The following is a 10,744-nucleotide window of genomic DNA, read 5'->3' on the forward strand; positions in this document are numbered from 1 at the left end:
GTTGATACAAAATTTATAATAAAGATACAGGACAGTAAAATAATTCCAATAGGTACAGTTTGAAGGAATGAATGTGGTGTTGGAGTATCCTTTATCAGCTGTGATGCTTTTTCTTATGGGTCAACTTAGCTAGGCTATAGTATCCAGTTATTTAGTCAAACCCTAATTAAGTTTTACTGGGAAGGGCATTTTGTCTGTCTGATGTGGGTAACATCTATGATCAGTTAATTGTAAGTAAAGGAGATTACCTTCAATAATGTGGGTGGGCCTCATTTAATCAGTTGAAGATTTGATGAAGGAGAAGAAGGAGAAGAGGAGGAGGAGGAAGGGGAAGAAGAAAAAGAAGAAACAAAACAACAACAAACCCGGAGTTCTCTCTAGAACTAAAACTTTTGCCTCAAGACTGCACTGTCTGCATGAGTTTCTTGCCTGCTGGCCTGCCCTAGAAATGTCGAACTTGTCAGCCTCCACAGTCACGTGAGCCAATTCATAGATACATCTCCTATTGATTTTTTTCTCGGGAGAACCTTGTGTGATATAGAAGAAATATGCCTAATGAATTACTTCTTATCCTGAAGACTCATTCTCCTCCGCTGTGTTATTATCTTTACATACTCATTTGTTTACTCATCCAGCCACCCCTCCATTCTTTTAACAATCTTTTCCATCTCAGTAAATGGAGCCACCATGTACAAGTTATTAAAACCGGAATCCTCAAAGGTACCCCAGTCTCCCATCTTTGCCTCTGAAGCATATCTCCTTTCCACTGTCATCTCATTTCATGGCGCCACCCTCTTCCAAGCCCCCGCTGAGGTCTGTACTTCTTCTGCTGCTCTGCACAGGTGTGGCGCACCTGCCTGCATTGGCTGCTCTGTAGCCATGTGTAAAACACATTTGATATCAGGCTTTGTGCTTTCTTTCCAGAAGGTCATCTTGTGAAGATGGAGCATTTGTCTTAATTTCCCTTTATGCAAAGCCAAGATATAAATATCTTCTCTGGGCCTACTTGCCAAACTCACTATGAGAGTCAAAGACAAGGCAATGGTTGCCATCCAAACCTTGGAGGAAAGAGCCTCGGGTATGATTTTTTCTCTGGGTTCTGTCTGAGACTCTTCTACATGTTGCCATGACATTTGGAATCCATATGCATTGAAATCACCCTTACATCGTGTGCAAAATTAATATCTAAAGACATATGTAGAAGAATAGCAATTATTAGCACCCTAAGCTATGATCTGATATTAGTATATTGCACAGTATGCCTTCTTTAAAAAATAAAAATAAGGAGTTAGTATTTGTATTTTTATCATCTAAATTTCCTCCCCTAGGATTTCCTCATCTGAATTCCTGCCTCCTTTATCTACCTGTCCACCATTAGAACATTTGGCACAATTTTTTTTTTTTTTTAAGATTTCAGTCATCTAATTCATGAGAGACACAGAGAGAGAGGCAGAGACACAGGCAGAGGGGGAAGCAGGCTCCCTGCAGGGAGCCCAATGCGGGACTCGATCCCTGGACCCTGGGATCACACCCTGAGACAAAGGCAGATGCCCAAACACTGGGCCACCCAGGTGCCCCATTGGGCACAATTTCATCACCCAAAATTATAAGACTAGGTTCATGGGTGTCACCACCAAAAGTGAGAAGAGGGAAAAAAGCTTAACTCTGCTCAATAAACTGTAACTCAAAACATGATACACTTTCCACTTTTCAGCAGAGGGGTCACTGAATCAGCCCACACACTGGCAGATTATCTTGCTCTTTCTGTCAAGTGAGTTGTTGAGGATGGAAGGGTCAGTGTCACTCTAAAATAGCAGGCAACCATCACTAACTTTTAAAAAGAACTGCTGGGCAAGCTGGACTTTCAAAAAACATTGGAAACAATGTGTGTGCCTACCTGCCACCTACTGTCTCTGGCTTTACTTAGTTTATTGTAACCTACTTGTCTCCATGCCAGTGAACAAAGGACCCTTTCCTGATTTTTGGTTTCTAGAATCTTCTTTACAACTTCCCAAACATTCTCAGCAAGGAGGACAGTGTAGCACGTCACCGGGGGCATACCCAGGAATAGAAAGGGGCTCCCTATTGAGGACAAAGTGGTGTCACATATGGTCAGAAAAGCAGAAATTAAAGCTGGCCATGAGCATCAGTTTCTCCAAACTGGTGTCTGGTCGAAGACAGAGCCCAGGCTACTCTGCCTGCCAGCCCCACCCTTGGGACAGACCCTCACTCTTGAGTGATGACCCTGTGATGTTGGAGACCACAGACCTCTCCTTGGGAGAGGCTGCCCCTTGGGCAAGAGGATGAGTTCCTTCTTTCTTAGACCTCCTGTTTCAGTAACGGACGGCCACCCCTGCCAGACAAATGCACACATTCGCGGTGAGCTGGTCTGTGGGTCGGTCAGACCTGGGTCCATCCTGGCTTCACCTCTGAGTGTGAGTTTTGTAAGATTGGATGAAAAGGCAGGGGTCAGAGGGTAAGAGAGGTGGGGAGACCTCGGTGGCACAGGAGGATGCTTGGTTTCCTCCTCCTGGCACCTGAGCGGAGTCCTGGTCTGGTGTCGCTGGCCAGCACTGCTCTCCCTCCTACCCATGTTAGGGGCGCTTTTAGGGTAGACAGGAGCAGATCCGAATGCCCCTGAGGGCCATCGTTTCTCTGCTGGATTCTTCCTTCTCTGCATTCCAGGAAGCCCCTCGGTTCCTCCAAGAAGCGAGTGTGTAGAGTCTTTCAAACTCCAAGCTCCTGGATCTTGCCACTCGGAGCTGGGAAGAGCACAGAAGAGGACACAGCTCTATTTCAGATGTACCACCTCTCCTTTGTCTCCACCACTTCTGGCCTGGGCCCAGCTGGGAAGGGGCTTCTCTATTCTTCACCCCCTGCCCCCCAGAAGCCCCCACTCCACATTCACTATTGCCATTTGCACAACATGGGCCACACTGAGTAAATAAGTTTTGTGCAAACTTGACTCCTACCAGACTTCTTAAAGAGTGCTGATCTTTTTTCTCCCTCGAATATTTGAAAGCACAAGCCCCACAATGCATCTTTGGCAGTGATGGTAGAGGGAAAGTTGGACTGTTCTGTCTACAGGTACTTGAATGTCAGGTAGTGAAAATCCTACGTAAACAGAATGCTGTGTTAAGATGTTGTTCATCCTTCCTCTTATTTTTTAAATGTCTCAGTTACAACTCCAGTGGACGCAGTGCTCAAATCAGATCTGATGTACCTTCATTTGCATATTTCAGGCGACATAGTTGTCATCACCATGTGGGTGTATTTCCATCAGCACAGTCCTTGTGTGCCCAAAATAGTATTTTGTTATTTTTATGATTTATAATTTAACTTTGGGACTCTGTTCCATTGAGGTGGTAGAAATTTTCCCAACCTCAGGCTACCTCAACATTTCTGGGGTTGTACTTAAGCGCTGATTGTGAGAGAAGACGGGGGAGAAACTTCCCGGCATTTACTCATCCAGAATTCTCAGCATCTCCTGTTGTATCTCTGGCCCTTGCATGCCAGCCCCTCCCTCCTGCTGCACACCAGCCCCCCACCTGCTCCTCCCACCCCCGTTTGCATGACTCATCTGTAGATCTAACGACGGCCTTACATCTGTAGCCAGGATGTGGCTGTGAGGTGACTTCTATGCCACACTTGGGTGCACGGAGCACTCAGCTGTGCTGCACCAGAACCCAGGGGCTCTGGAAGGTGCTGTGGGCCCTCGAGCAGGACACCTCCTGCAAGCATTTCTATCCTGGCTCTGGCTGCTTCCTTGGCCTCTGCCTGGGGCCACTCAAACCCCCAACCATCAGGAATTCTTGTCAGCACCCCTGAGGCTCAGTCTGAGGAGAGCACCGTGCCATCCTTTGCTCAGTGTCCGGAGGCTTGCCCTGACTGTCCCCCTGCAAGCCTGGGGATCCTAACTTCTCCCGGTGGGGAGGGTAGACAGGCTTTTTTACTTGGAACTTTGACTTGTAAAACCCCAAAGCATTTCACTGCTTTCTGCCATAACATGGCTCTTCCCTGAGCTCACACGCCCTGCACCCCCGGGGCCTCAAGGGGTCCCAGCCAATGTGGGGGGCTGGGAGTTGGGTCAGTTAGTGCTGAAGATATTATCTGAGACAGTTTCTCTCCCTCCTCAGCTCTGTCTGTTAAATGACCTTCACTGACGTCCTCTTCCTAATGGAAATGTACTAGAGTCTCAGAAAACACAGGTGAACCTAAGACAATCCCTCCATTCTGTAAGGCGAACAATTCAGGATGAAAAAAAAAAAAAAAAAAAAAAAAGCAAACCCAGCTGCCTCAGTGAGACAAGCCTGATGAGAGGGTGTAAACCAGCACCCCGGTAAGCAGGTGAGGCCCCCGGCGTGCTATGCGAGCGTCTGCACTGTTTCTTAAGTATCATTTGGTGCTCGGGAATCGCTGTGTCCAGAATTCGAAATTACTGCTTTCACCGCTGATGCAAGGCAATTGGGTCATTCTTCCTGAAGCGATGGAGCAACACAATTTGCAGATCCCTTTTAAACGCTGCAAATGTGTCCCGCAGCTGCTCACGGTTTGCATGAAAAACTTTAACCGTAAGTAGGTACCCCAGCATGGGAACGGGTCTTGAATGCGTTGAGCAGATTAACACTTTCTTAGCAAAGAAAGCCTGCCTGATGAATCCTTAGTGTTGAGTCCCTGGTTTAAACTTGAAAAATCAATGAGAGATCACAACCACTAGGTTCTCGGATGCCATCACCCAGCTTGCCCATTTGCTCGGGGGTCCCGCATCACTGTGTACACCACATATTTAGGCAACTCATGGACCCAGGTGACCCATGACACTGACTTATTACAAAATCACACAAGCACCACACTGTGTTCCAAATGGACTGCCCAGTGCAATGCCTTCCCTACTCCCAGGGATTAATATATACCTTCAGAGGATTCCTTAATTCTGAATGTATTGATTTTATCTCTGCTTCTGGAAGAATTACATTGCAATCAGTGGAAAGTCCTTTGAGAGAAGTTTCTCAGTAACTGTTTTCCAATTCTTTGCCCAGCATCTAGCCAGGTGGCTGCACATGGTCTGTGCTTCGGATTTGGCCCTGAAGCCATACTAACAGAAAATGCTTGCTTGTAAAACTCCCTCGAGGAAAAGTCATTTATGTTGAAGAAATGAGGTCATTCTTGTACCCAGTCTGATTCTGTGATACCAGGGACTTGTCAGTTACTACCCGTGTTCTGCACAAGGATATAATTTGCCTCAGTGGTTCACTAGAAAATGCTATATCTCATTGATAGATTTGCTTAAGAACAACACAAAGACTACATTTGTAGCTTATACATGAGGCAGAATTTAAAATAGATTTTTCCCTTGGAAATAACAGTTATGGAAACAAATTTCCTTTTGCACCTCCAGTTATTTATTTATGTTCTATCTCATTGCAAAGGAAGATAGGAGATGGCTTAAGAAGATACAATATTTCAACATAATAAAAAATTTAGGAATATCTAAGAGGCATTTTTTAGAAAGCCAAATAAAGGATCAGGAGTCTGAAATTAAAATAAAGCCAGAGGGAGGGTCACCTGGCTGGCCCTACAATCTCATATCTGGTGGGAGGTGGACCACAAATTTGGTTCTAACTCTGAGGCTGGCAAAAAGATGAAAATGAAATCAGCCACAGTGTTGAATTTCAGAAAGTGCTTGAGTCAAATTTTAAAGGATGAGTAGAGTTTGCCAAAGATTCAAAAGCAAGGAGCATGGTTAGTGAAAGGTGGAGGGACCAGATTTTAGCAGAGGCAAGAAATATGCAAATGTCTTACAGCCATTCAGAGTAGGGAATAAGTACGACAATCCATATACAACACTTACACACTTAGTATAGTACCTGACAAAGAAGACATTGGTTTTATTTTCAATGGTACTGTTTGATGGTGATTGGTCCATTCGAGTGATGATGGTAGTGGTTGTGCTGTTGTCGTGGCTATTGGTGATTTTATTGCGGTGGTCAATGGAGGCCACGGTGGTCTTATTGTCACTGATGAAGACCAGGGTGATGGCTTTGTTATTGCTGTTCGTACTGACGGTTTTGTTACTGGTTTCAGTGGTAGTAGTGTTGGTGGTAGTTGTGATAATAATGGTGGTGGTTTTGTTGTTGATTTTCTTGGTTTCAGTGGTGATCATTATGTTATTGTTCTTGGTGGTACATACTGGTGGTGGTTTGGTTGTTCCTGTCATTGCTGCTGAAATGGTTGTGATGGTAGAATAATGAATTCTCCATGGCTGGACCATAGGGCACAAGAATGGCTGGGATTCAGGTTGGTTCAGGTCTTCAGTTTGATTGTCTAAATGTTCATAAAAATGTGCTGTTGGCCTATGTGACACGATGTGAAAATGAGTAATAAGATTTTGTGCTTCATGATCAGCGGCCCCGCCCCTGGAGCATCCAGGCCCCTGCAGACGGAGAGCTCCAGAGTTACTGCGGGAGCTGAATCAAGGGCTCCAGAGCTGACCGCCGCCACTGTGGTTGTTCCTCCTGGGGCCTCACGGGGTAAACAACCTCCACTGAGCCCTGCACTAGGAGGGGGCAGAGCAGCTCCCCCAAGTGCTAACACCTGAGAATCAGCACAGCAGGCCCCTCCCCCAGAAGACCAGCTAGACGGACAAGTTCCAGGGGAAGTCAAGGGACTTAAAGTACACAGAATCAGAAGATACTCCCCCGTGTTTTTTAAAACTCTTCAGAGTGTAGGGATAGAGGGAACATTCCTCAACATCTTAAAAGCCATTTACGAAAAGCCCACAGCAAATATAATTCTCAATGGGGAAGCACTGGGAGTCTTTCCCCTAAGATCAGGAACAAGACAGAGATGTCCACTCTCACCACTGCTATTCAACATAGTACTGGAAGTCCTAGCCTCAGCAATCAGACAACAAAAAGACATTAAAGGCATTCAAATTGGCAAAGAAGAAGTCAAACTCTCCCTCTTCGCCGATGACATGATACTCTACATAGAAAACCCAAAATCTCCACCCCAAGATTGCTAGAACTCATACAGCAATTCGGTAGCGTGGCAGGATACAAAATCAATGCCCAGAAGTCAGTGGCATTTCTATACACTAACAACGAGACTGAAGAAAGAGAAATTAAGGAGTCAATCCCATTTACAATTGCACCCAAAAGCGTAAGATACCTAGGAATAAGCCTAACCAAAGAGGTAAAGGATCTATACCCTAAAAACTATAGAACACTTCTGAAAGAAATTGAGGAAGACACAAAGAGATGGAAGAATATTCCATGCTCATGGATTGGCAGAATTAATATTATGAAAATGTCAATGTTACCCAGGGCAATTTACATGTTTAATGCAATCCCTATCAAAATACCATGGACTTTCTTCAGAGAGTTAGAACAAATTATTTTAAGATTTGTGTGGAATCAGAAAAGACCCCGAATAGCCAGGGGAATTTTAAAAAAGAAAACCATAGCTGGGGGCATCACAATGCCAGATTTCAGGTTGTACTACAAGCTGTGGTCATCAAGACAGTGTGGTACTGGCACAAAAACAGACACATAGATCAATGGAACAGAATAGAGAACCCAGAAGTGGACCCTGAACTTTATGGTCAACTAATATTAGATAAAGGAGGAAAGACTCTCCACTGGAAGAAAGACAGTCTCTTCAATAAATGGTGCTGGGAAAATTGGACATCCACGTGCAGAAGAATGAAACTAGACCACTCTCTTGCACCATACACAAAGATAAATTCAAAATGGATGAAAGATCTAAATGTGACACAAGATTCCATCAAAATCCTAGAGGAGAACACAGGCAACACCCTTTTTGAACTCGGCCACAGTAACTTCTTGCAAGATACATCCACGAAGGCAAAAGAAACAAAAGCAAAAATGAACTATTGGGACTTCATCAAGATAAGAAGCTTCTGCACAGCAAAGGATACAGTCAACAAAACTCAAAGACAACCTACAGAATGGGAGAAGATATTTGCAAATGACGTATCAGATAAAGGGCTAGTTTCCAAGATCTATAAAGAACTTATTAAACTCAACACCAAAGAAACAAACAATCCAATCATGAAATGGGCAAAAGACATGAAGAGAAATCTCACAGAGGAAGACATAGACATGGCCAACAAGCACATGAGGAAATGCTCTGCATCACTTGCCATCAGGGAAATACAAATCAAAACCACAATGAGATACCACCTCACACCAGTGAGAATGGGGAAAGTTAACAAGGCAGGAAACAACAAATGTTGGAGAGGATGTGGAGAAAGGGGAACCCTCATACACTGTTGGTGGGAATGTGAACTGGTGCAGCCACTCTGAAAACTTGGAGGTTGCTCAAAGAGTTAAAAATAGACCTGCCCTATGACTCAGCAATTGCACTGTTGGGGATTTACCCCAAAGATACAGATGCAGTGAACGCCGGGACACCTGCACCCCGATGTTTCTCGCAGCAATGTCCACAATAGCCAAACTGTGGAAAGAGCCTCGGTGTCCATCGGAAGATGAATGGATAAAGAAGATGTGGTCTATGTATACAATGGAATATTACTCAGCTATTAGAAACGACAAATACCCACCATTTGCTTCGACATGGATGGACCTGGAGGGTATTATGCTGAGTGAAGTAAGTCAATCAGAGAAGGACAAACACTGTATGTTCTCATTCATTTGGGGAATATAAATAATAGTGAAAGGGAATAGAAGGGAAGGGAGAAGAAATGGGTAGGAAATATCAGAAAGGGAGACAGAACATAAAGACTCCTGACTCTGGGAAACGAACTAGGGGTGGTGGAAGGGGAGGAGGGTGGGGGGTGGGGATGAATGGGTGACGGGCACTGAGGAGGGCACTTGACGGGATGAGCACTGGGTGTTATTCTCTATGTTGGCAAATTGAACACCAATAAAAAATAAATTTATTAAAAAAAAAAGATTTTGTGCTTCAGAGTCTACAATGGCCCGTGAGCTCTCCCCTTAGGAAAAGACTGCAGGCCCATAACAAATAGGTGGTAAAGTCTTGGAGCTACAGAGCTCTAGACCTCAGCTGTTGTTTGATAAAAATATGCACAATCTTTGTGGCAACAACCGAGAACCATTGAAACTCTTCCCAAGATCTAAGAAATTTTAAAATGTCAATCGATCTGCAAGATGGCTTAGCAAGCTCGGAGCCCTGGGTCAGCAGATGGTGACAAGCTCCCAAATGCCAATTTGACCCCAGACTGACATATTTCTGTGCACGCTCCTGATTTCCATCTTACTTTCATTCAGGTCCATCTGTTTCGGAGGCAAGTTGTTCACTCAAGAAGTGGGCGCTATCTTTGTAATGCGGCAGAGGCACAGAGCAGCGGCCTCTGCAGGGATCTGTAGGCCCATTTCGCAGCATGAGTGGCAATTTGTGTAGGCAGGGTAGGGAAGGCAAAACGGACAGCAGTTGTCCAAGACCTCATCCAGAGCAATGGTGCCGGGCATATTCCAGGCACCAGTTTTTCAGCCTTGGCATCGCTATGGGCTATGACTATACTTGCTCAAGTGTTTCTGATTTTCTAAACACTAGGTGGTATTTTTCTGTAGTGAGCTTGGATGATCATGCAAAGGATAAATAATGTAGAAAACAGCTCAAGCAGTGAAAAGAAAGAAGGTGCTGAATACATAGGTTCTGAATACAAGTAAAAAGAGTATGGGAGTTTAAACTTTAGCTTTGCAGCGTTGAGGACCAAGGTGATGCAGAAGCGTAGCATGCCTGTGTTTCAGAAGAATCCTTCTCCTTCATGACAGGCCCTGCCCCAAAGGCCAAGCATGGCAAGTGTTTTGGTGAGAAAGTGATCTACTGGGTTTCTCCAGGAAGCAGCAAATCTAACTTCATCATGTCTTAGAAATTAAACTCAAACTTTCCTATAGTGCTTACTACAATGCCGAAGGTTCGTTATCTACCGTTGCAAGAAAATCACTCTCAATCTGCTAGCCTAAAATGACAATATTTGTTGGCTGACTGTTTCTGTGGGTCAAGAACCTGGGCATGGTGAGGTTGTGTCCAGTGGCTCAGAGTCTCCGAGAGGTTGCAATCCGGGTCTTGGCATCAGCGGCAATGACCTCACAGCTCAACTGGGAAGCATCCTTCTGGGCTGCTGGTCTGAGGGCCTCAGATCCTCCACCCTCGGGCTTACAAAATGGCAGCTTGCTTCAGCACAGCAGACAAGCAAGAAGAACCAAAGAGAGATGGTGGAGACAGGAAGGAAGTCATAGTCTTTCAGCCTCATCTCAGGAGTGATACACCATCGTTTTTGGGACTTTCTCTTTATTAGAAGCCAGTGATTGCCCGGCCCACCCGCAAGGGGAGAAGAGCAGCCAGGGAGGTAGGGATCCTTGGGAGCCATTTCAGAAGCGGCCTAACAGAGAAGCGGGTCAATATTTGACTGTGATTATTACGATTCCTTACCAGGTGCTATTTCGTGTAAGCTGAACATACAGCAAAGCAGAACAGTAAAAATAGTTCTTTCTTGAAAAATAGATTAAATTTTATTGAAATCATTTGTTGGACTTATTTGATAAATCTTCGATTATATCCTATTTCTTTCTCCTTCCTTTTCCTATTCCCTTACTACCCAGGGCAAAAGAAGGCCTTTAACCAGTGAATGTAAATTCTCCCTTGATTAGAGATATTCACTGTCCTTTGTAGTAGTGAGTTAAAATATTCAAAATCGAATTTGTCAAAATTGAGAAACACATCTGTAGAAAATAAG

This window comes from Canis aureus, chromosome 31 (assembly GCF_053574225.1).
Source record: "Canis aureus isolate CA01 chromosome 31, VMU_Caureus_v.1.0, whole genome shotgun sequence".
NCBI classification, from domain to species: domain Eukaryota; kingdom Metazoa; phylum Chordata; class Mammalia; order Carnivora; family Canidae; genus Canis; species Canis aureus.